Genomic DNA, 23,595 nt, shown 5'->3' on the forward strand with positions numbered 1-23,595 from the left:
CTGTATTTTTTAGATTTTAATTATTTATTAAAATATTATACATAGCAGTTGTTATTGTTATTTATTTATTTTTATTTTTTTGCTTTGACACATAGCAGTTGTTATCTCACTATATTCGGTGTCAAACATAATTTATGATATAGTTTTGAATTTGAATAGGAAAAAAATTATGGCTTAATTTGAGCATTGACTCGTAATTCGGAATAGTATTTTCAGTTCAATGATGTTGCCAAATGCCGCGTGCTCTATGTAACTTGTTTTTAAAATCATTTTCCTTTTTGAATTTTTTTTTAATAAATATTTTATTCTATGGTGAACGTGGCTTTGCTGGAAAGGCCATTCTGTTCGTTCTCCAATGCCCTCTCTCATATGCGCACTCTTTTTGACCAGAAGTGCCACGGAGTTGAACCTTTTTGTTTTTTTCTTTTATCTTAAGGCTAAAACACTTTATCATGTGCATTTTATACAATCTGTATATAAATAATATGGTGTTTAACACAGTCGGTTTATGGTGCGGACGGTTCTCATGTGGATCATAGTATTGATGATGATTTTTCATAGTATTGGTGACGATTTTCTAAAAAACCGTCATTAATACTATAAAAAATCGTCACTAATACTGTAGTCCTCATGCGGACCGTCTTCACCATAAAATTTCCGTTTAACATATACTATTTTCATGTTAATTTACTCAGTAGTACTACGGTAAACGTCTATTCTGTTTTACAATGTGCACGTCTAAAATATTTATACACGCAAGTTCTCGACGTCTACAAATAAGCAGCAAAATCTTTAATTTTACATATCTGACAGTTATATTGCAGCAGGTGCCGCTTTTTGTTATTTACATTTTTAATTTTTTTTTAAATCAGATTCGTGACTTGGAGGTATTTTTTTAGTGGTTTCACCCTGAACCAAACCAACATGTATGGTTCTCTTTATTTACCGATATTCCATTTTATCAGCATTTTTATATGGTAAAGTGAAATCATCAGTCATTTATTTAAATGAAAAGTAGACATATAAAAAAGACATTTTTTATTTATGTGTTTCTAGATTCTTCATATGGTATGTTGACAATATCAGTAGATGGTAGTTTCCCAACCTGAATTTTTGCATTAAGCAATGTGGCAGAGAAATCACAAACTCATTGTCTTTGCTTTGTGTTCTGCTTGCATTTTTGGCCTTGCTTCTTTTACTGGAGCTCACAATAAAACTCAACCCATTATAGATCCCACTGAAGGTCTGTCTCTCTCTTCCTGTATTTGCTTGTTTGCATAATTCCAAGTGTTATTGACCTCTCTCTAGCTATATATATGGTAATATTGTACGTAACTAACCGAAGAAATTGAAATTAGTAGGTTTAGAAAATCTCAAGCTGCAATGCATCAGTACATAAGTACAATTTTATTAGGAGTTAGTAGTAGTGCTTTTGTTTCGAGACTGCTTACTATCATGCAGCCAATCTGTTTGTGCAAAGGTGGGTTCTTTACAAGAACACTTTGTTGGAAACTTTCACATCATTTTATTGTTATCTGGTTTTGCAAGATACAAATTTCAATGAAATGGGTAGGAATCTGTTAGTCTGTCTTTCCATTTTTTCTTCAATATTGGATTTAGCATATAACTCACTGCTATATAACAGCAAATGTATGAGAAATACATACTATTTTTATTGTTATTTGTTCTTTGTATCATAACACCATGTAGAATAGCCATCAATTACTAAATTTTAGCACTTCTATACTTGCATTTTTTTAGTCTCTGTGGCAACTTAGCGGAGGTTTATCTAGTAAGAAAGAAATTTTTTTAATTCAACATTTATAATGTAAAGAAAACAACACCTTAATGAACTTTTTTATTTTTTATTTTTTATTTTTTTAACACTATATGATTTATTTTGAATCAATACTCTGTGCCCATTAACATTTGGTATGCTAAACACTCCTGATAATTAAGCAGTCTGAAAATAGAGTTTCATCAATGTAATCAATTCTAAATTTGTAAGCTCCAATAATGATAGTAGATTAGTAATTGTTGTTATTTTCTTTTTGCATTCAATTAGTAAAATAAACTTTATATCTTTCTAAAAATCTCAGAGTTATCACTGACCATATCCTCCATTATCTCTGAATCTGATTGCTGCAGTCAGAGCTTTGTATTTGATCTTTACACGGTGGAATGCAACGGATAACACATATAATGGGAGCAGAAGTGGGGAGCAGTGCAGTGGTGCTGCAGTAGATCCCTTCCCACTTATCAGTAGGGACTATAAAGTCTTCATTAAATGTAACTGTTCTTATGGCAATGGCTCTCTTGGCCACATTGTCCATTTGTGAGTCTCATTCCATAATTGATCTGTTCACTCATAGACCACTTACAATGTGTTCTATCCATCATGAACTACGTTGACTCAAAACTCTGTATATGGTGACTAGAATTTGAGGTTTTATGTATGATCTTTATTCTTTACCTTAAATCATCGATATATTTCCAGAATATGTGATCCATCGATATTTATTTGCAGGACTGTTACTGATATGGATGTTGCTGGTCCAATTCCAGAAGAGCTGTGGACTTTGAGTTACCTTTTCCATCTGTATGGTTTCCTCAAACATTGTCTTTGATTAATTCTCTTCACGAAAGAGCCAAATTGGTTTTCCATTGTATATGATGACATAGTTTAATTAGAGTAGATTCTAATTTCCAATATAAGCATTTTTACAAGTTCTTGATTTCCTCATTTCTTGCAGGGACTTTGGCAATATGACGCACTTGAAATACCTGTAAGCCTGCTTAAATTTTGATTTTGAACTAATAAATGTATAATAGATATATATATATATATAGCTGCCTTTTCTTTTTCTTTTTCTTTTTTTCTGCTTGATGTGTTCTTCATTTTATTGTTACTAGGAACGTTGGGACTAATGCATTATCTGGAGAACTACCAAAAGAAATGGGAAAACTTACGAATTTATCATTCTTGTAAGTAATGCTTACCCAACCTCAACCTGTGATGTACTAATGTAAGCATGATGCTTTTGAATTTTTATCACTGGTGAAACCACTTTCTTCAAATGCAGTATTTTCTTTATAGGTCCTGGTAGATTATAGTATTAAATTATTAGTCCGTTCATGTTTTTTCCAACCAAAGATAATTGTATTTTAGCAATATACTACTCTAGATTTTTAAATTTAGGTCCTCTAGCTTAAAGTATTTAGGACTTTCTAGTCACCTTACCAAATGGATTGGGGCCTCTTGAAGTATTCATCAACAATATTATTATGTTTTCATTATGTTGTCCGCTTTAAAATTTGTAGCTGTTGTCTTGTTTGTACTTTTACACATAATGATCTGAAACTAAGAGAACTATAAATCCTTGAGAAATGCTCATTCGTTGATGGTATTTTATTCTTGCAGATCTATTGCAGAAAACTACTTCTCTGGTCCTCTGCCATCAGAACTGGGGAATTTATCGGAATTGCAAGAAACTGTAAGTTTTTGATTATTTTCTTGTTCTCACTTTTTCTTTTCCTATCTGCAGTTCAAGGATTTTGTAATGTTTTCTAGGCAGTATATAGTTGCAAGACAAAGTGTAACTTTGAAATAGTTCTAAAATGATTTTTGCACTATAAAAGTTCTTTGAAACATGACAATTAAGACCATGTCATATAGTCCAATAAATTCCTTAAGATCATTGCTTTGTCAAAGGCTACTTGGTCTAAGTCCTGTATTTCTTCATATGTTGGGGGTATAGCAAGCTCTAGAAAAAGTGACAGAAGAGAAGCCAAACTGATAATTAAAGTAACTTATATGGTTAATTTTAATCCACGTAAATATATTATTTAACAGATAATAAAAAAATAAAAAAATAAATCATTTAACAGGTTTTCTAACAATAGCCAAGTTCTTGGAAGGAAAAAATTTATAGACAGACAGTTTGCATAATTTCTATTTTCTTGATTTATGGCTACAAAATCTGCAGAATTCTTAGTTGATTGCAATGATCTATTGTTGTCTTTTACTTGTTTCTCTTTTTTAGTGACTGTTTGCATCTAACTTATCTATTGTCTATATTTATTTTTTGGAAAGGTTTGTTTATGTGAACTTAAATAAATATTAAATGCTAACAAATTTTATGATAATTATGTATTTGGCAGTTACATTCACAGTTCTGGAGTTAATGGTGAGATTCCTTAAACATTTGCTAATCTGCAAAATTTGGAAACTGTGTAAGAACTTTCTGACCTTGTTTTTCCCATAATTTGAATCAAAACGTTATGAATACTCTGTGGAGAAAAATTATATGTTCATTATTTTTTGAAGGGTACGCTCTCACTTTTTGGCAGGTGGCCATCAGACACTGAACTTACAGGCAGGATGCCTGATTTCATAGGAAATTAGTTGAAGCTCAAATCCTTGTAAAACACTGCTTCGATGTTCTCTCTATTTTCCTTCAACTGCATTTGCATGGTAACATTTCTGTGATTGAGTTAACATGAAAGCTATATGCTTAATAATTAATTATTTGTGAACAATTTTATAGGAGCCTTCAAGGCAACGCTTTTGAAGGTTCTATACAATTGACATTTTCCGCTCTGACTTCTCTGTTAGAGTTGTAAGTATCCATGTCCATCATCTCATCTATCTGCAAATATGTGAAGCTAACAATCTCATGTATGATATATTTGTAGGCGTGTGAGCGATTTGACTAATGGAAACTCTTCCCTCGAATTTATAAAGGATATGAAGAATCTAACTATGTTGTAAGCAACATGGTTCTTGGTTAAGATTGAATATTTTGTGTACTCTTCAGGTATGTTACTAATAACGACTTGTTAATTCATCCTGCAGAGTACTGAGGAATAACAACATTTCCGATTCAATTCCATCCAGTCTTGGAAAGTACCAGAAGTTGTCAGAGCTGTAAGTTTTAATTATATACTTTTTGGAGCTGTGACAACATTTTTAGTTTTAGTTATCTACAACTTATAATTTATACTACCTGAAACTGTTTTATTTCGTTCAGCTTCAATAACATTCAATTAATTAGTTAAAACTGACTAGGAACGCTTATCAAATAAGTTGTGAGCGTAGAAATGTGCAAGATTTCTTGTTGTAATAGTCTCTACTCAAAGTCATCATATAAGTTCAATATTTGGATGTCTATGTGTTTGTGTGCATGCTTCGTTGGAATGCTCTTCTTTTAAATTTGCCGGCTTTTGTTATGAATCATGGAAGTTTTATTTTACAGGGATTTGAGCTTCAACAGTATAACTGGCGAGATTCCTCATTCTCTTTTTAATATGAGTTCGCTCTATTTCCTGTAATATACTAAGATTCTTGTTATTGTATCAAGTGCCTCCCAACAGATACTCAATTTATTGAAGCATTTATATATTTCTGTCTCCATAATCAGGTTTCTTGGCAACAATAAGTTAAATGGTTCCCTGCCCCAACAAAAAAGAATGCATCTTAGTGTTATGTGAGTGCATCTGGATTTTTTAGTTTCCCTCTACTATAATGTATTAGAATTCGTGTTTTCCAGTTAACATGGTTCTTGAAGAAAAGAAAGACATATCCGTACAGTTAACTGAATCTGCATTGTCTTACTGGGATTATTTGAACATCAGAGTATAGTTTACTACCTGAACTTGCGAGAATTAGAGCTTAGTGGAGTAATCAATTATAAATGAATATTCTTATAGACATGTTCAGACGAAAAGAAAGTTGTATCCACATCAGCTAACCTATGCTTAGGGTTTATCTGAACTTTAACAATATAATTTGCTACCTGAACTTGAGACATATTACATTCTCCAATTTCCTTTTGCCATTCTGCCATTGCCTTATTTCTTTTCCTGTTAAATAAAATTCTGTTAAAGCATGGTGCATGAGCATATAAAGCACTAGTTTATTTGAAAATCCAAAACTTGAAGATAAAAAATTATCTTGAAATTGTTTTTCCTTCAAATTGGTTAACCTAATAAACTAAATGTACTGGCATTATTTACCTTTTTCTCTTCAAGAAATTGATCCCATGAAACAATAATCATGGTATTATGTATTATTGTCTGGAATTTGCATTAAATGCTTGTTACACTATAATTGCAGAGATTTGCCATACAATAATTTAGCAGGCAACATCCCTTCGTGGGTCAATCAACGAAACTTACAACTGTAAGTCTTGACATTTTAGAAAAGTATTTGGCTTTCTTCTTTTTTGATAAATTTAATTAATTAATATCTTTTATATCTATACTCACTACTAAAAAAATCATTTTCAGTGACCACCGTTTTAGTTGCTAAACATTGACTTTTTGGTCCCTAGAGTAAATTAGCAACCAAAAAACAGTGGTCACTGGGTGGTCGCTTAAACATTGTAACGGATTGTTTTTAGTAACTAAAGCTTTTGGTTATTAAAACTCTGAGTTTTGGCGACCAACTTTTGAATTTTTGGGGACCAAGTTTTAGTCCCTAAAAGTCAGACAAAATCACCAAATTCATCAAAATTTGGTATCCTAAAGTCATATTAGTGACCAACATCATAGTTATTAGCAACTATTAATATGGTCATTGACAAGTAAGATTTTGGAACCAAATAATTTGGTTGCTAAAAACTGTTGACCGTGACCAAGATCTTGATCACTTATGGTCTTCATATATTTTGAAATATTTTTAATCACCAAATATTGGTCGCTGGTGCTATATATTCAGCAACCAGTCTATTGTCACTGGACACTCCTATATTTAGCAACCAAAAGTTGATCACTAAAAGCCAATTAATTTAGTTGTTTATATTTTTTAAAATAAATTTATTATTTTCTATTGGTGCAAAAGCACACAATATATAAAAGCAAATTAAAAAAATTTTATAATACCCAAATTGTAAATATTATTTATAAAATAATAATGTCATTACATACATATAATAGTCATTGCACAATTAAAACAATGATTCAAATGTGTACAATATAAGAAAATAAAATATCTAAACAAGTGCAACTAACAATAACAACGGTGCTGGTGGGCAATGGTGCAAGTGGGAGGCGAATGTTGCATTGAACTTGTTGCATCAAAAATGGTCTTAGTCTTTAGAAACTTGAAATCTGAAAAAATAGAATAACTAATATCAAATGAAAACCAACTTACTATAACAATTTGCTAAAATAACTTCAAGATAAAATTCTAGGTGCAACTTAACCTATATGGAATTTTAAAACTACCAACTATATGCTGCATTTGAACAAACATCTTCCATGTAAGGTTGAAATAAAAAAACATAACGTATGCCTTAGTAACAATGAAACCAATCTGCAACAGGAAGGACCAGAGGAAAAGTTGTAACCTCTCCTATCCCTTCACAGCATCTTCCTATATTGCTCAAGTTAGAGACATAGTTCACAATATTTTGGCAATGTAAGGAGTGGCTTGGGAAGGCTATTGCAGCTTTCCTCTTTTGGCTGATAATAGAATTATTATGGCAAGAAAAGCAAGGATTAATATGCTGAGAAACAAACATAACACTATGACAGCAAGAAAAAACTACATTACATATAATTTCCTGATTATGCTTCTTTAACAATTTCTACTTATACAATCGTGTCATTCATGAGAAACTACACTTCATTGGATTTGGTTTTTTAAGCTCTTTAATAAAAGAGTTCAAACTCATTTAGAAGGTTCATTTAAGCCTCAAAAGCCAAAACCAGTATATCAAAATTTGGGACAAACAGGGCATTGAAATGCAAAGATAAATGGTCTTTTTCATGGATGACATTTTGTTCCATATTCTGGTAGTAGTGAAGTTTTTAAATTGATAAAGTTGGATTTATACATTTTTTTAAAATGTTTTTTTTCAGATAATTTCTTATAAGATTTAGCTTCAAATTACCCCTAAATTGCTTAATATGCAGCATGCAGATATGGTGATGATGGGCATGGGTGCTAATGCCCACTACATATATAAAATTTCAGTGCTAATGTTTTAAACCAAATGATGAACGCTAAGGTGTCATAATGTAATATACCACCTAAAAAGATCTAAAACAAATAGATGGTAAAAAAAGTATATATCTAAAAGTTGGAGTTTAGATCAAATGTCTAACCAAATACATAATGACTTATATGTGGATGAGAATAAAAAACTATCAAATAAATCATGTAGAGAATCATAATCCTTTCACCTACAACCTACAAAACTAAGATTGAATACCAAAAAGTAAAAAAAAAGCAGCTTGACCATATGTAAAACAAAAATATAAAACCATTTCAATCATCGCAACACTTAAATAACATAATGCAGAATCCAGATTATGTATTTTCTAATTAAAATACTACACGGAAATTGATATCTAGTGACACTCACTTAGCGATGCTACGAAACAAACGCGTCTGAAAAAACAAAACCGCGACTCTGAGGTTAATGCATCAGTAAAAATTCAATAAATATATAACGCATCCAAAAACTGTCAACCTCAAAAGGTCGCTAAAAACAAAAGACATGCGACACATCCGTTAAGGGTAGCTGAATGTAGGGCTGACCAAAGTCATCATTAATACTGCATGTATATTTTATCTGAATTGTATTGTACGTTTAAATGCTACTTATGAAAAATGAATACCAACCACTAATCTATGTTTACATAATAATAAAATTTAATTATAGAAGATTATTGTTCAATTATATAATTTTTCTTGTGTAGCTTATTCTTGCAAATCTCTTAAATAATATTATTTTATTTCAACTACAAACAATCAGTAAAACTATTAGAGCAACATAACTGAGTTGGTTTTTTTGTTTTTTTATTTTAATTTTTTTTTAAATAGATGTAACAGGCGACGCACTATTTAGATTATACGTCGCCTGTTACCTTCCCTTTATTTTTTTATTTTTTTTAAAGTTCTTTTAAACAATCTAATTTTATTTCAACAACAAACAACCAATAAAAATATTAGAATAACAAAATTGAGATTTTTTTTTTTAATACATAGTTAACAGGCGATGCACTATTTAGATTGTGCGTCGCCTGTTCACTCCTATCTTCTTATTTTTTTCAGTTCTTTTAATGAATCTAATTTTATTTTAATAATAAATAAGCAGTAAAAATATTAGAGTGATATAACCGAGTTGTTTTTTTATTTATTTTTTATTATATATGTTACAGTCGACGCACTAATTAGATTGTGCGTTGCCTATTCTCTTCCCTTTACTTTCCAATTTTTTTGATTTTTTAAACAATCTAATTTTATTTCAACAACAAATAACCAGTAAAAGTATTAAACCGACAAAAATGAGCTTTTTTTTTTTTTTTATATATAGTTAACAAGTGACGCACTATATAGATTGTGCGTCGCTTGTTCTCTCCTCCCTTTTTTTTAGTTTTTTTAATTAATCTAATTTTAATTTAACAACAAATAATCTGTAAAAATATTAGAGTAACATAACTGAGCTGGTTTTTTTTTTTTTTGGTTATATGTGTAACAGGCGACGCATAAATAAGATTTTGTGTCACTTGTTCTCTCTTCAATTTTTTTTTTAGATCTTTTAATCAATCTAATTTTATTTCAATAACAAATAACCAGTAAAAATATTAATATGCCAAAACTGAGCTGATTATTTGTTTTTTTGTCTTTATATATAGTTAACAAGTGATGCACTACTAAAATTGTGTTTCGCCTGTTATCTTCTCACCTTTTTTTTTTAAATTTTTTTAATCAATCTAAGTTTATTTCAACAATAAATAACTAGTAAAAATATTATAATGCCAAAATTGAACTTTTTTTTTTATATATATAGTTAACAGGCGACGCACTATTTAGATTGTGCGTCGCCTGTTCTCTCATCACCTTTTTTTTTTTTTAATTTTTTTAATAAATCTAATTTTATTTCAACATCAAATAATAAGTAAAAATATTAAAGCACCAAAATTGAGTTTTTTTTTTATATAGTTAACAGACGACATACTATTTAGATTGTACATCGCCTATTCTCCTTTTTAGTTTTTTTTTTTTTTATATATAGTTAACAGGCGACGCACTATTTAGATTGTTCATCGCCTGTTCTCTCCTCACCTTTTTTTTTAGTTATTTTAATCAATCTAATTTTATTTCAACAACAAATAACAAATAAAAATATTAGAGCGCCAAAACTGAGCTTTTTTTTTTTTATATAGTTAACAAGCGACGCACTATTTAGATTGTGCATCTTCTATTCTCTCCTCACCTTTTTTTTTTAGTTCTTTTAATCAATCTAATTTTATTTTAACAACAAATAATAAATAAAAGTATTAGCACGCCAAAACTGAGCAGTTAACAGGCGATGCACTATTTTTTTTTTTTTATATATAGTTAACAGGTGACACACTATTTAAATAATGCGTCGTCTGTTCTCTCGTCACCTTTTTTTTTTTTTAGTTCTTTTAATAAATATAACTTTATTTTAATAACAAATAACTAGTAAAAATATTAGAGCACCAAAACTGAGCTTTTTATATATATATATATATTTAACAGGCGACGCATTACTTAGATTGTGATATTGCTTGACATTGTTTTGCTAAATTCAACAAGTATTTTATGTTGAAGACCAACTTGATTCAAAATGGTCTATTGTTTTAACGTCACCACAAAATTGTACTTTTGTTGAAAAAAATGTTCTTGGAAATACTACGATGGCTCACAATCTATTTGTCATATAGTTGCCAAGTATCGATGAATGTGAAAATGACTATGTTTGTAATAACTGTGAAGGACGAAATGTACCTCGTCAAATCTTAAAAACAATGGTAATATTCTTTAAATTTTTCATTTACTAAATTACAAATTTAATAATGATTAATATTTTATTTATTTTGCATAAATGTTACTAACTTTTTTAATTTTTCCATATGCAGTATGAAGTGTAATATCGTTAATAAAAGGATGTCAACTTCCATCTCAATGATTATGCATTCATGGAAGTTTAATTAATATTAAATTTGTTATGAAAAATACAATAGTTTACAGATTATGTAAAAATATGTCAATAAGATGATATTTAATTTATTTGATAATTAATTTGTTATGACGAAATATTTATTTTAAATTTTTATATTCTAATTACTTTGGATGAAGCTAGTTTTCATTTTTTTGTATTTTAATTATTTTTATATTTTTACTATTTTAATCACTTTTCATAAAATTTTAAAAATTAAAAAAAAGAAAAGAAAGGGTGACTCATTAACAAATAATGCATTGCTAAAAGTGTCGATGCATCTCTAAATCAACTACATTAATGCGTCACTAAATAGTTAATTCTATTAATGCATCACTAAATAAACGACTCTATTAATGCATTGCTAAATAAGCAACTCATTCGCAACTAATATATTTAGCAATACTATATGAAACAATCGCTAATATATTTTTAGCGACATTGTAGTGAAGCGTCGCTAAATAATGCATCGCTATAAATGGATTGATAGAATACATCGCTATAAGTAGATGGATAGAATACGTCGCGAAAAATCAATACGTATCGCTAAAAACTAAAAAATAGATGATTCTCATACTGCATCACTTGTTGTCTTATGAATTTAACAACAAGACGTTAAGTGACACGGTACGATACGTCATTGTTTATTTTGTGCGACGCATTTATTGCATCATTTATCAATGCAATTCTAGTAGTGAAATAAACAAGTGGAAGAGGAGAATTATCAGATGTTAACATCACTTCAACAAAATTTCATTTTCTTGCCTCACAAAATTATAACAAATAAACATTTGTAAACATTATTTGCAAAAATTCAAATAGAGCCAGTGACATATCACATTCAACTGTTCCATTACGTGATCCATCATGTTCAATTCATCTGAGGAAATAGCAATTGACGCTATCCAAATTTCCTAGTTTAAGCTTGATTCCAACCTGTCTCCAAGCCCTTATCCCATCCAAAGCTCTTTTCAAACTCACTATCATTAAATCCTTACAGTCATCCAAAGCTCTTTTTGGCATATTATGATATGCCTAGGAACTAATTATTTAAATAATAATAATAATAATAACTAAACAATAGATGTAGCAGAAGAAAGAGGGAGGAAGAATAAATAAAGGGTGGGTAAAACCAAGGTAGAAGGAGAAGACAAGACAAGCGAAGAGATAAGAAGCGGAGCAGAAGAGTAAAAGGAAAAGAACAAGAGCAGAGGGGGTCCAACTAAAGATGGTTCAACTCTTAACTATCTCGACAAAAACAAGTTTCATCACCAAACCATTTGTAACAAATTGTGATATAAAATCATTATAAATACAAAAACATACTCATCAGTGTTTGAAGCAGCTGTGGTGCTCTAGGGGGGCCTGCACGATAATACATATCTTAGATATAATATTAGCTAATCCAAAGACCAGATACAAATTGGAAAAAAGAAAAAGAAAAACACAATTGAAAAGGTGGTTTTCAAGTCAACTAATGGTTCTTCAACATATGTGTCAAGTGCAGTAGTAGAATTTGAATTGGGCAGAGTTGTAGGTGTATTTGTAGGAGCAGGCTGTCAAATATAGGTACAATATAGTTAACACACATATAACATAAGAAGTAGAAGATGATGCAATGGATATGTAAGAACAGTACCTGTGCGGATGAGGCCCCTACTGAGCCTACTGTTTTACTCTGTAAAAATTGCAAAGAGGAAGTAAGAAAATTTTCAAACAAAAGTGAAGAATAATGATTTAAGGAAAGGGCTTATAAAATACAGTTCACATAAAAAAGTGAGGATTTCTCAAAAAACTTGTAAAAATATGGCTAATGTTTACTGTTAAGTTGTTCTGTTGGAGATTTAATTACACAATTGCACAAACAAATCATTTCATCATGGGGAAAAAAAATGCTCAGAAAATTTTCTCAAGAAACATTACTCCAAAGTATTCTATAAAGAATGTAGCAACATCAGAAACATATGCAGAATGCTCAAAGCAACATCAGAAACATATGCAGAATTCTCAAAGCAGCATCTGAAATAGACACAAGCAACTCAAAAATGGTGTTTATTAAGCTAGCCAACATGGAGTATTTCATCCAACACATAAGCAACACATCAACAACAGGTAGACGGAAAAAATAGAAAACTTACCTTCCAAACTCGATGCTGTAGATCTAGTTTAAGCCTTCGAAATTAAGACTTCTTCCTTGTGAATCAAAGCCCTAATTTTGTAGATTGAAGCCCTAGTTTTGCAGATAAAGGAATCCCATGAATCAAAGCCCTAATTTTGTACATAAAGAAATCACATGAAAGACGAAGAACAAAAACGCAGAAGAAGAGAAGCTGGAAGATGGAAGAAGAAAAATGCAAAAGAGAAGAAGAAGAAGGAGAAGAAGAAGCTGGAAGATTGAAGAAAAAGAAGAAGAAAAATAATAAGATGCTGGAAGATCGAAGGAAAAGAAAAGAAAAACGCAGAAGAAGAAGAAGAAGAACGCAGAAGATGAAAGATCGAAGGAGAAAATCGCATAAGAAGAAGAAGAACGCGGAAAAAGAAGATGGAAGATCGAAGGCCAAATATTTTAATTAATTTATGGGCCAAAACTCATAGGCGGCAATCTTCCCGCCAAAGGTCAAAATAAAATTTTGGTTTAAAAAAAAATCAAAATAAATCTAAAAATAAAAGTTTTATTATGTATAAAGTGAAAACATTTATAGTTAATATTACAAATATCAAATTTTTTTTTTTATCTATGATATCTATAGTTATATATAGATACTATGGATTTTATTTCTAAATAAATTTTAAGAGTTAATATTATTATAGGTGTGGATTGGATGAAAAATATAATTAGTCAATTTAAAATTAATTATTTTTATTAAAAAATGATAAAATTAATCAATAAATGTAAAGTTGCCAATGTATCAAGTTATGTTGGCTTTATTAGTTAGTTACTCACTGAAGAGAGATCATTGTAAATATAAACTTATTCCTGTATATCAACAAAATAATTAAGTATTATTTGATAATATTAAGAGCATATTAAATTACTCTATTTATTTCTATATTATTTTTAATATATCAAACTAGTCAAGTTGATGTGCCAAAAATAAATAGATACTGCTAAGTTGATCCCTACATTTGGAGCCTTTGTCAATCATTATAAATTTAAAAAAAAAATTAAAAAGTCAATATTTTTCAAAAAAAAACAAAAAACTTAATAAAATATATATAATTAATTAATAGCCATAAATATCATTTTACATATTGCTGTTGAAGAATAATTTTAAAATTGACTTTATATTTATGCCATCTAACTTTAGAATATGTCAATTTTTATACCACATAAATAGCACTTCACATTTCCCATTAAATATGCTCTAAATATAAAAAAACATATATCTTTAAAAAAAAAAAAAAAAAAGGAACACTGCATATGCATATATATATATATATAACATAATTTATCAGTATCGCTACAGATATCAAAATGTTAACAAAAAATATTTAGCGAATGACACGTTTTAATATAATAATATTGTTGACATATTTATATAATTTAAATATAGGTAGTGATCCTTAAATATATAAATGAATTTAAAAAATAAATTAATTAAATATTATCATACGCCAAATCATTTGGTAAACACTTTATAGTCAAGTTAGGTATTTTTTTAAAACTCTTAGATTTTTTATTCGAACAAAGAAAACTCATAGATCCTTTCAAAATTTAATTTTTAAAAATAATAGACAAACTAACATAAATTTAGTAACATATTAAAGCAAAATTCTTTTTTTTTTTAAAAAAAAAAAGGAATCCTGTAAAAATTCAATGAACTATATGTTTTTAAATATCAATAAACAATGGTTGTGGATAAATGAAATTTTAATATAAGTCTACTTTTATAAAAATATTTTAACTGTTGTAAATACATATTGTAAAAAAGCTATATTATAAAACAAATATATACACTAATATATATATATATATTCCCATAGACCATTAATTGTATAAAATGAGAATTTGAAGTCAGACATTATTTTGGAAGGGCCAATTTTTTTCCAGAGTAAATACTCTATCATACAACAAGCTTACATAGTGAATCTGTCCACCTTGATACAAAATTGACCATTCCGAAATGATATTTGATGTTAGCTTCTCACCATATGAAGTGAAATTGATCCTATCCATAGCAAAATAAAATATATATATATATATATGTCAGGACCCGTCCAGAATTCCTTCCCCGGAACCCTAGACAGCCCTGATCCCAGGGAAACCCTACCGAACCCTCCAACGGAAAATCCGGCAGAGCCTCCCCTAAGGGATTTAATTACCACAAACTACCTGCACTGAAAACACACTTCTAAAAACATCTCCTTATTCCTCCCACAAACTACAAGTTGGTTCCACAAATTGCAGCACTTCAAAATAAAACAACAGTAGCAACCCAGTGCATAAGAACAACAATACAGTATACAGAGCATTATACAACAAATGTGGAATCTATAAAATGACGGATAAGAATGTAATACAAGATAGAGAGGAAAAAGGGAAGAAAAACTTCTTGAACCTTCGGCAACGAACTGAGACGTCGGGCTCGCCCCGGACAATCAACGTCTCCAACCTGGACCTAGGGGAACGGAATTTAAGAGTGTGAGATGCTAATCATCTCAGTGAGTGACCCTAACTACTAAACACCTTTAATAATCATAATATAAAAATAAAGGAATTTAATTAAGCAATACCGAACAATTAAATAAATAAATAAATAAATATTTGAAGTAATAATTTCTCTCAAAACCCTCACTATTCACTCTGTTTGAAATGTTCCCCTTTTAAAACATTTTCACAAAACCCTTGTACGTACTTCCCAAAAACCAAGGAACCAAACGAATTAATAAACAACAAATAAACAAATAAATAAATACCCCAAATATAAATATTCTGTAATAAATTATAATAAATAATTTTTTTTTTTTTTGAACACCTTTGGGGTTTTAAACTTTAATTGCAATTTACACCGACAATTACACCTGACGCACCACACCATATACCGGTGATGCCCTCCGATACCCAGCGTCCCGAGCACCGACTGGCGGGAGGTTAAAGAGAGAAACCTGCAGTGGTCACTTCGGCGTCCCGACAGTACCGACTGCTAAAAACCATCACCCGGCCAAGGAGGGGGGCGGCTGTGCACAACAATAACCTTGCCTGCCCACGGTCCAATGGCAACTCACGGGTGAAGTAATAACCGTGCGCTAAACCAGATAATAACCGCGCACTACCACGTGTCCATACACCATACACCAGAACACCAATACTGTATGAGTGCGTCTAAAAATAAACAATAATAACCAACCGTACCGTTTTACAAAATTACCGTGGGAAGTATACCAAATTTTCACAAAACACCATCCCACATATTTTTATTCAACAACCCGGTACGAAAACATCGATAACAGATAAAACCATACCTTTTCTCGTAATACGAGATTCAACAATTGAAATACCGCGGGCATAATTTATAAAATTAAACCAAATATTTTCGTAAAATATTTAACCCAATTATGCCCGGAAATTATTACTTAAAATCATGTACAATTAATACCGAAATCCACTTCGCTCATGCATAGTAATAAATTAAACCACAATAAAATAATAATCGGGAATTTCTTAATGATCCCAAAATTTCCATTTATTACCAATGGGTAAATATATATAAAATAATATTTTTCCCGATTATATTTAAAGTACACCACATAAGCAGAAATTACAAATATCAAATTAATACCACATAAATACAATTAATTATCCCAAAAATATTTTTAAAGGTGAGTCACTCACCTGGAGCACGCAATTAACCCATGATCCACCACGGGATCAATTCTACGACTCACCGGTGCTCCTAGAACAAAATTCACAGACAGTCAAATAAATTAATATTTTATTCGGATAAATAATACCCGGTACCCGGGGGCTTAAACGCAAACGTTAACCAAAATAGTCGAATGATATACCGAATCGAAGCTCGTGGAACGAGGATCACCAATCCGGTCTCCGTCGACCCCAATTCCGCCGGAGGTGGCCGGAATTTGGTCGGAAAGTTTCGGCCGGTGTTCACTTCCTCGTATCTCGCAAACCGCTTCGAATTTCTGGGATTGGAGGCCATTTTTGGATTCAGAGGACCCAAAATAGGGGGATAGGAGGCTCAATTGGGACTGGGCTGGCCGGAAAACACAAGAAAAGAGGAGAGAGAAACTTGGCCGGCCGGCGGCTTCTCCGGCCCGATCGGCGCGCGTCCGGCGGCGGCTGGCCGTGAAACTTGGCGGCCAAGCTCGCGAGGTGGCGGGCTTCCTTGGTGGCTGGCGCGTGAGGGCTATGGGTGGCCGGAATTCAAAAACACGGGAGAGAGAGAGGGACGGCCGGAGGGAAGAAAAATAACTGTGTGTCGTGTGTGTTTCGGGGAAGAAGAAGGGAAAAAAGAAAAAAAAGAAAACGAAAAAGAAAAAGAAATGGTGGTGTTTTCCCACGTGGGGAAAAGAAAAGAAAAAGAAAACGAAAAAGAGAAAGAAAAAGGAAAAGAAAAAGAAATAATTAAATAATATTAATAATAATATTATTATTCAAAAATAATAAAATAATTTGATTTTTTTTTTTTTTTTCACATGGTTGACATGTGGCATTTCACCATGGTGACACATGGCCACCTTCATTGAGTCACACGTGGCACCTCGTTATGCATGTAAAAATAATATTAAAATAATACAGTATTTGAAAAACTTTACAGGTCCATAACTTTCAAACCACATGTCCAAATCGGACGTGCCGCTAGTCTACGGACTCGTATCGACGAGCACTTCACAATCATGCATGAGTCAACGCTCAACCTTACATGAATAAAAAGTCAACTCCGGCACCCCTTGGACAGTTTGGACCTCAACTTGTTTTGCTCAAAACTTTCAAACCGTAGCTCCGTTTTCAACGTGCTACCAGTCTACGAACTCGTGCCAACGTGTACTTCGTAACAGTACCTCAGTCAACCTAGAATTCCAACCGGATCAAAAAGTCAACTTTTGACCCCTTCGGTCAACGGTCAACGGTCAACCTCGGTCAACGTGCAAAATTCCGACATGGTTCGGGACGGGGTGTTACATATATATATATATTAACTTATGTACAGTTTAATAATAATCATAATAAAATAATAAGTATGTTAGATCGTTTTTTACTTATAAAATTTTAGTTTTTACTTTTCAATTAGTTGAACTATTCTAATTATTTATTTCTATTTTTTTGTTATAAAATAAGATATATTATCAATAAATAAGGATTTTTTGTACATATAATTTTTTCTTATATGATTATTTTTCTATGTTGTCATCTCGATAAGATTTCTCTTAAGATTGTAATTTGAAGTTAAAGTTAAATTCTTCCATTCCTTTAGTTTATCCAATACTATTATAATTCCAACAAAAACAAAAATCAATAGCTGACCCACATGGGTAAACTTTTTTTACCTTTCAATTTTTGTTTAACCTATTTATTATTTTACTCGTAAAAGATTAATTATGCTCCTCAATTTCTCTCTCTCCCATTGGCTTGTTCAATTTTCTTTTTTCTCCCTATTTTTAAATACTTTTCATTTATCTACTTTATTTCATCCACAACTTTTCTCCAATTATAATCATTTAAAATAACCAAAACTATTTATTTATAAATATTTACTATTATAATACCTTATTTGATTATGATTTATATTTAATTACAATTATAATTTTAAATACAATTAGTTAAAAACTAAAAGTTACTAAATATTATAATATCTACTTATATTTTTTTTCTAATTTTTCTACATTTTAATTTTTTTTACCTATTTATTATTTTAGTAGTTGGAAGGTTCAACCACCAATGTTTGGTCACCGATATAGTTTTTCAGTGACCAAATTTAAATAGCCATTAAAGGTTTTTACCTGTATGTTTTCTTTTTCAAATTTTCTATTATTTAAAATATTAACAGCCATCCAATTAGTTACTGATATGTAGTTTCAATGACCAATAATCATCAGTTGCTATAAGTCAAATATTTATATTGTTTTAGACTACTATTGACCAAATCATTGGTCATTGATGATAGCTATTAGTGATCAAATATATTTTAGTCAGTGAAAGATCTTCTTCCCGCCAAAAAAAAAGGGGAACAAATTTCCGCCCTCGCCTTTAGTAACCAAATATTTATTGGTCATAAAATATGATCATCAGTGACCAATTATTTGATTGCTAAAAGTGGTTGACCAACATTTTCTCTACATCGGCTACCAAATATTTAGAAACCAAAATTTGGTTGCTCATGGACTCTTTTAGTGACTGAACAATTTTGGACACTAAAAACTTAGTCGCTAATTCCCCTTTTTTTTGTAGCGACTTAATATAGCTTCCTTACTTTCTTATGATGGTATAATGTGATGGTTCTTTGGTGACATTTTCTCTAACAGTCATAAAGAATATGGCTTTTATATGGTTTTCATTATATAATTCAATATGAAATTGACATCGTTTTTGAATTTATTTATTTATTTATTTTTTTAGTAATACGCAGTAATCTAGTAGGCAACAACTTCGCAGTAGAAAGTTTAAATAGAAGGTAATTAATTCCCTATGTGCTGTGCTTAAATATAAAGGGTATGGGAAAGATGGCAAATTAGAGTTTCTGTGACCTAATAATTTTGGTAGGATGGATTGTTGTACCGATTTACCATGTGATGGTCATAACAAAAGGTAAGAACTAACATGTCATATTTAGTCCGTCTTCCTTTACTGCATGACATGTCATCACAAAGTTTAACACAAATAGTAATTTCTATGTATACCCATGATAGGTTCTAAGAAAGTCTTGCTTTATCATCATTCTTCCTTTTTTCTTCTTCATAGTTTTTTACTGCAAAAAATGGCTAGTGGTTGTTGTCCAACAAAATTGCATGTTCTCATGTCTAACTGTTTCAGTCATTCCTCTTTTACTTCAGTGTTCTGACTTCGGGGTTGAACTGTCTTCAGCAGAACTTTCGTTGCAATCAAGGTCATGAGACCTGCAAGTACAGTTGAAAACGCAATGTAAAATAAGTTAAAGCTCTTATTCATTTTGTATTGAGTGTGCAGAAATGAAACACCTTCACCTTACTCTGAACATATGGGTAAAAGTATCCTTTTTATATCAGTTATGCAGATAAGACATTGGCAATTAACTGTGGTGGTCAGGATATTATATCTTCTGATCGTCTTGTGTATGAGAGGGACAATGAGATTCTTGGTCCAGCAACATATTTTGTTAGCAACTCCAAAAGATGGGCGGTTAGCAATGTTGGACATTTTACTGGAGAGACCAATCCATATATAAGTTTTTCACCACGTCAGTTCACAAAAACTTTGGACTCAGAACTATTCTAGACATCAAGGCTCTATGCTTCATCATTAAGATACTATGGTTTGGGACTTGAGAATGGCAACTACACTGTGAACCTCCAGTTTGCAGAAGTAGCTTTTGATGACTCTTCATCTTGGAGAAGTCTTGGGAGGCGAGTGCTCGATATTTATATCCAGGTTTATATCATAACAATTGAACTCCATAAAATTTGTTTTCTAGATTTTCAAGTCTTGTTTAGATTTGTTGAGTTATCCAGTATAGGCAAATATATGTCCTTAGTTTTTCTAAAGGTTTTAAGGACTGATATAGCACACTGTGATTATTAGTATAGTATATTCTTCACACTATTATTCCAACTAATTGCCCAAGCCTCGTTTGTTCTAGGAATCAAACAATGTTTTTCTTAAATGTATCTTTGATTATTATTATTCTTTATTCCAGGGAAGACTTGTTTTTAAGAATTTCAACATAAGAAAGGAGGCAGATGGGATTACTTCCCAATCTGTCCACATGATATTTAAGGCTCAGGTGTTAAAAAGCTATCTTGAAATCCATCTCTTTTGGGCTGGTAAAGGGACTTCCTCCATACCTATAGAAGGTACATATGTACCATCTATTTCGTTCATCAGTGCCACTCTAGGTAATATGGTGTGAAAATCATGCTTTCTTCTCATGTATGTAACATGTGATTGACTACTGAGCTTTGGATACAGACTTTTATCCTACTGTCAATATCAAACCTACCACCGTAAAGAGGAAAAGGACTAGTCCTGCACTTGGAATTGGAATTGGTTCTGGAGTTTTAAGCATTCTGTTCATTTTGATGATATCATATGTGGTTCAAAGAAGAAAAAAGTCCAAGACCAATGATAATGAAGGTTAAATCATTACTTTTATTGCATTTTGAATGTTGTTGATTGCGCCAGCAACTTCTATATACCTGTGGACTATTGAAAGTTCTGAATTTCTTCACACTTCAAAAAGAAAAAAAAAAAAAAATTACAATCATGAAATGAATGTTGTTTTATTCTTTATTTGCAGAGCTCCTTGGTTTAGATGTTAGACCATTCGCTTTCAGTTATAATGAACTAAAGACGGCTACAAATAATTTCAGTTCTGATAATAAGTTAGGAGAAGGAGGATTTGGACCTGTCTACAAGGTAATTTGTCAGTGCCATAAAGTTTACAAGTTGGTACCTAGGAAAAATCGTTTTCATGTCTTTGTGTCTTTTGCAATTTAAGCTTTCTTGTAGATGGTCTGTAGTTATCCATAGAGGCCATGGTATCATTGTTATCTACAGAGATGCATAGATTATTTCTGTCATAAAATGAGAATAGAAGTACTAATAGGATGTATAGTTTTTCTTAATATGAAATACTGTTTGCATTCAACAGGGAACACTTAGAGATGGAAGAGTTGTTGCTGTCAAGCAACTGTCTGAAACATCCCACCAAGGAAAGAACCAGTTTGTGATCGAAATTGCTACAATCTCTGCTGTGCAACACCGTAACCTGGTGAAATTGTATGGATGCTGCCTCGAGGGAAATAATCGACTCCTTGTTTATGAGTATATGGAAAACAAGAGTCTCGATCAAGCATTATTCGGTATATGCAGGAACAATTATTTCCTGCTTATCTAAGTAATACATAACAAAATAACAGTACAAGTTATGGCTTGTTTGAACAGGAAATAAAAGCTTAAATCTCAATTGGTCCTCACGTTATGCCATTTGCATGGGCATAGCAAGAGGCCTAGCTTATCTTCATGAGCAGTCAAGACTTCAAATCGTACACAGAGACGTAAAGGCAGTAACATTCTCCTTGACTCTGATCTCATCCCCAAAATATCAGATTTTGGTTTGCCCAGGCTTAATGACAATGAGAAGACCCACATAAGCACCCGAGTTGCTGGAACAATGTTAGCTCTTGCAGACCGATTATCACCTTTAATTTTCAGTTTTACATCCATTTTTATTCTTTTATTTTTGGTCGTTTCTTTTAATGTATCTGTAATAATCTGGAAACAGAACTGTTACTGATGTAGTGGGTATCTTGCACCGGAATATGCTATGCACGGCCACCTTACGGATAAAACTGATGTGTTTGCCTTTGGTGTTGTGGCTCTAGAGATTGTTAGTGGTAGGGCAAATTCTGATTCAAGCTTGGATGAAGAAAAGACATATCTTCTTGGATGGGTATGAAACTATAATATTTTGCACTGCAGATGCTTAACAGTTTCTTTATATTTGAACTTTGAAATTTTCTTAATATTGGTATTCTGTGAGACTCTAGATATACATAGGTACTCATTCATAGTTAAAAGTTTTCTTTTGCTAAAAATGAAGCGCCTCTAAACACACGTTCATCATAAGACGCATCAATGATGGAAATGGCTTCATTTTGATTTACAGAATGACTGAAATGAATCCATACCCTGTCACACATAGGCCCGACTGTATTTTTTGGTTTGAATTGGACACAAAACATCTTTTATTTATGGCTTCAATACTATATAGAATTTCCGCTCTTCCAAAAAGCTTAAGAAAACTTTTGGGAGGTGAACCATCTTTATATTTATAATATCTTAGCTAAGGATATGTTCTCTCTCAATAAACGGGGGTTAATAGATAATAACTTTCACTGATTGTATAATTTGTTGATTACTTACAAGGCTTGGAACCTCTACAAAGAAAAAAGAGAAGTTGAACTGGCGGATTCAGCATTAATGTCAGAATTAAATGAGAAAGAAGTAAGAAGAGTGATAAGAATAGCCCTGTTGTGCACTCAAAGTTCGCTTCTTTACGACCATCAATGTCACGTGTGGTGGCTATGCTTTCAGGAGATGTTCAAGCTTCCACTACGAATTCTACACCTGGATACTTGACCGACAGTTCTGACCATCTTCAGCCAAATGAGCTATACTACTACAGCTAAAAGAACCAATACTAGCATTCATAATGATAATGCATCGACAAGCACAACAATGGTGGACGATGCAGAGCAATCATTTGTTAATGCTAATCAATGTTCTATGTTTTACAGCTCCATTAGTGAGGGTAGGTGAAAACTAAAATTTGGTATAACTTAGGCTTGTTTTGTTACACATGCAAATGCAACCACAGACTTATCCGTTGATTTTTAATGTGTAATAATACATTTCTCATTCTTTTGCTTTCCATCTTTTATTTATTTATTTATTTTTTTAAGAGTA

The 23,595-nt window shown here is 31.4% G+C and overlaps 1 long non-coding RNA gene and 1 pseudogene across 1 annotated transcript; one reads left to right on the forward strand and one right to left on the reverse strand.

Annotated features, from left to right (window-relative positions):
- Positions 1 to 1,125: 1,125 nt before the first annotated feature.
- Positions 1,126 to 23,318, forward strand: LOC112489332 (probable LRR receptor-like serine/threonine-protein kinase At1g56140; annotated as a pseudogene).
- Positions 15,395 to 17,422, reverse strand: LOC132800285 (uncharacterized). Its single transcript, XR_009635281.1, has 3 exons — positions 16,983 to 17,422; positions 16,810 to 16,870; positions 15,395 to 15,595 (listed from the first exon to the last, which is right to left on the reverse strand). It is a non-coding gene; the product is annotated as an uncharacterized LOC132800285 (long non-coding RNA).
- Positions 23,319 to 23,595: the final 277 nt, after the last annotated feature.

This window comes from Ziziphus jujuba, chromosome 12, assembly GCF_031755915.1.
Source record: "Ziziphus jujuba cultivar Dongzao chromosome 12, ASM3175591v1".
NCBI lineage: Eukaryota > Viridiplantae > Streptophyta > Magnoliopsida > Rosales > Rhamnaceae > Ziziphus > Ziziphus jujuba.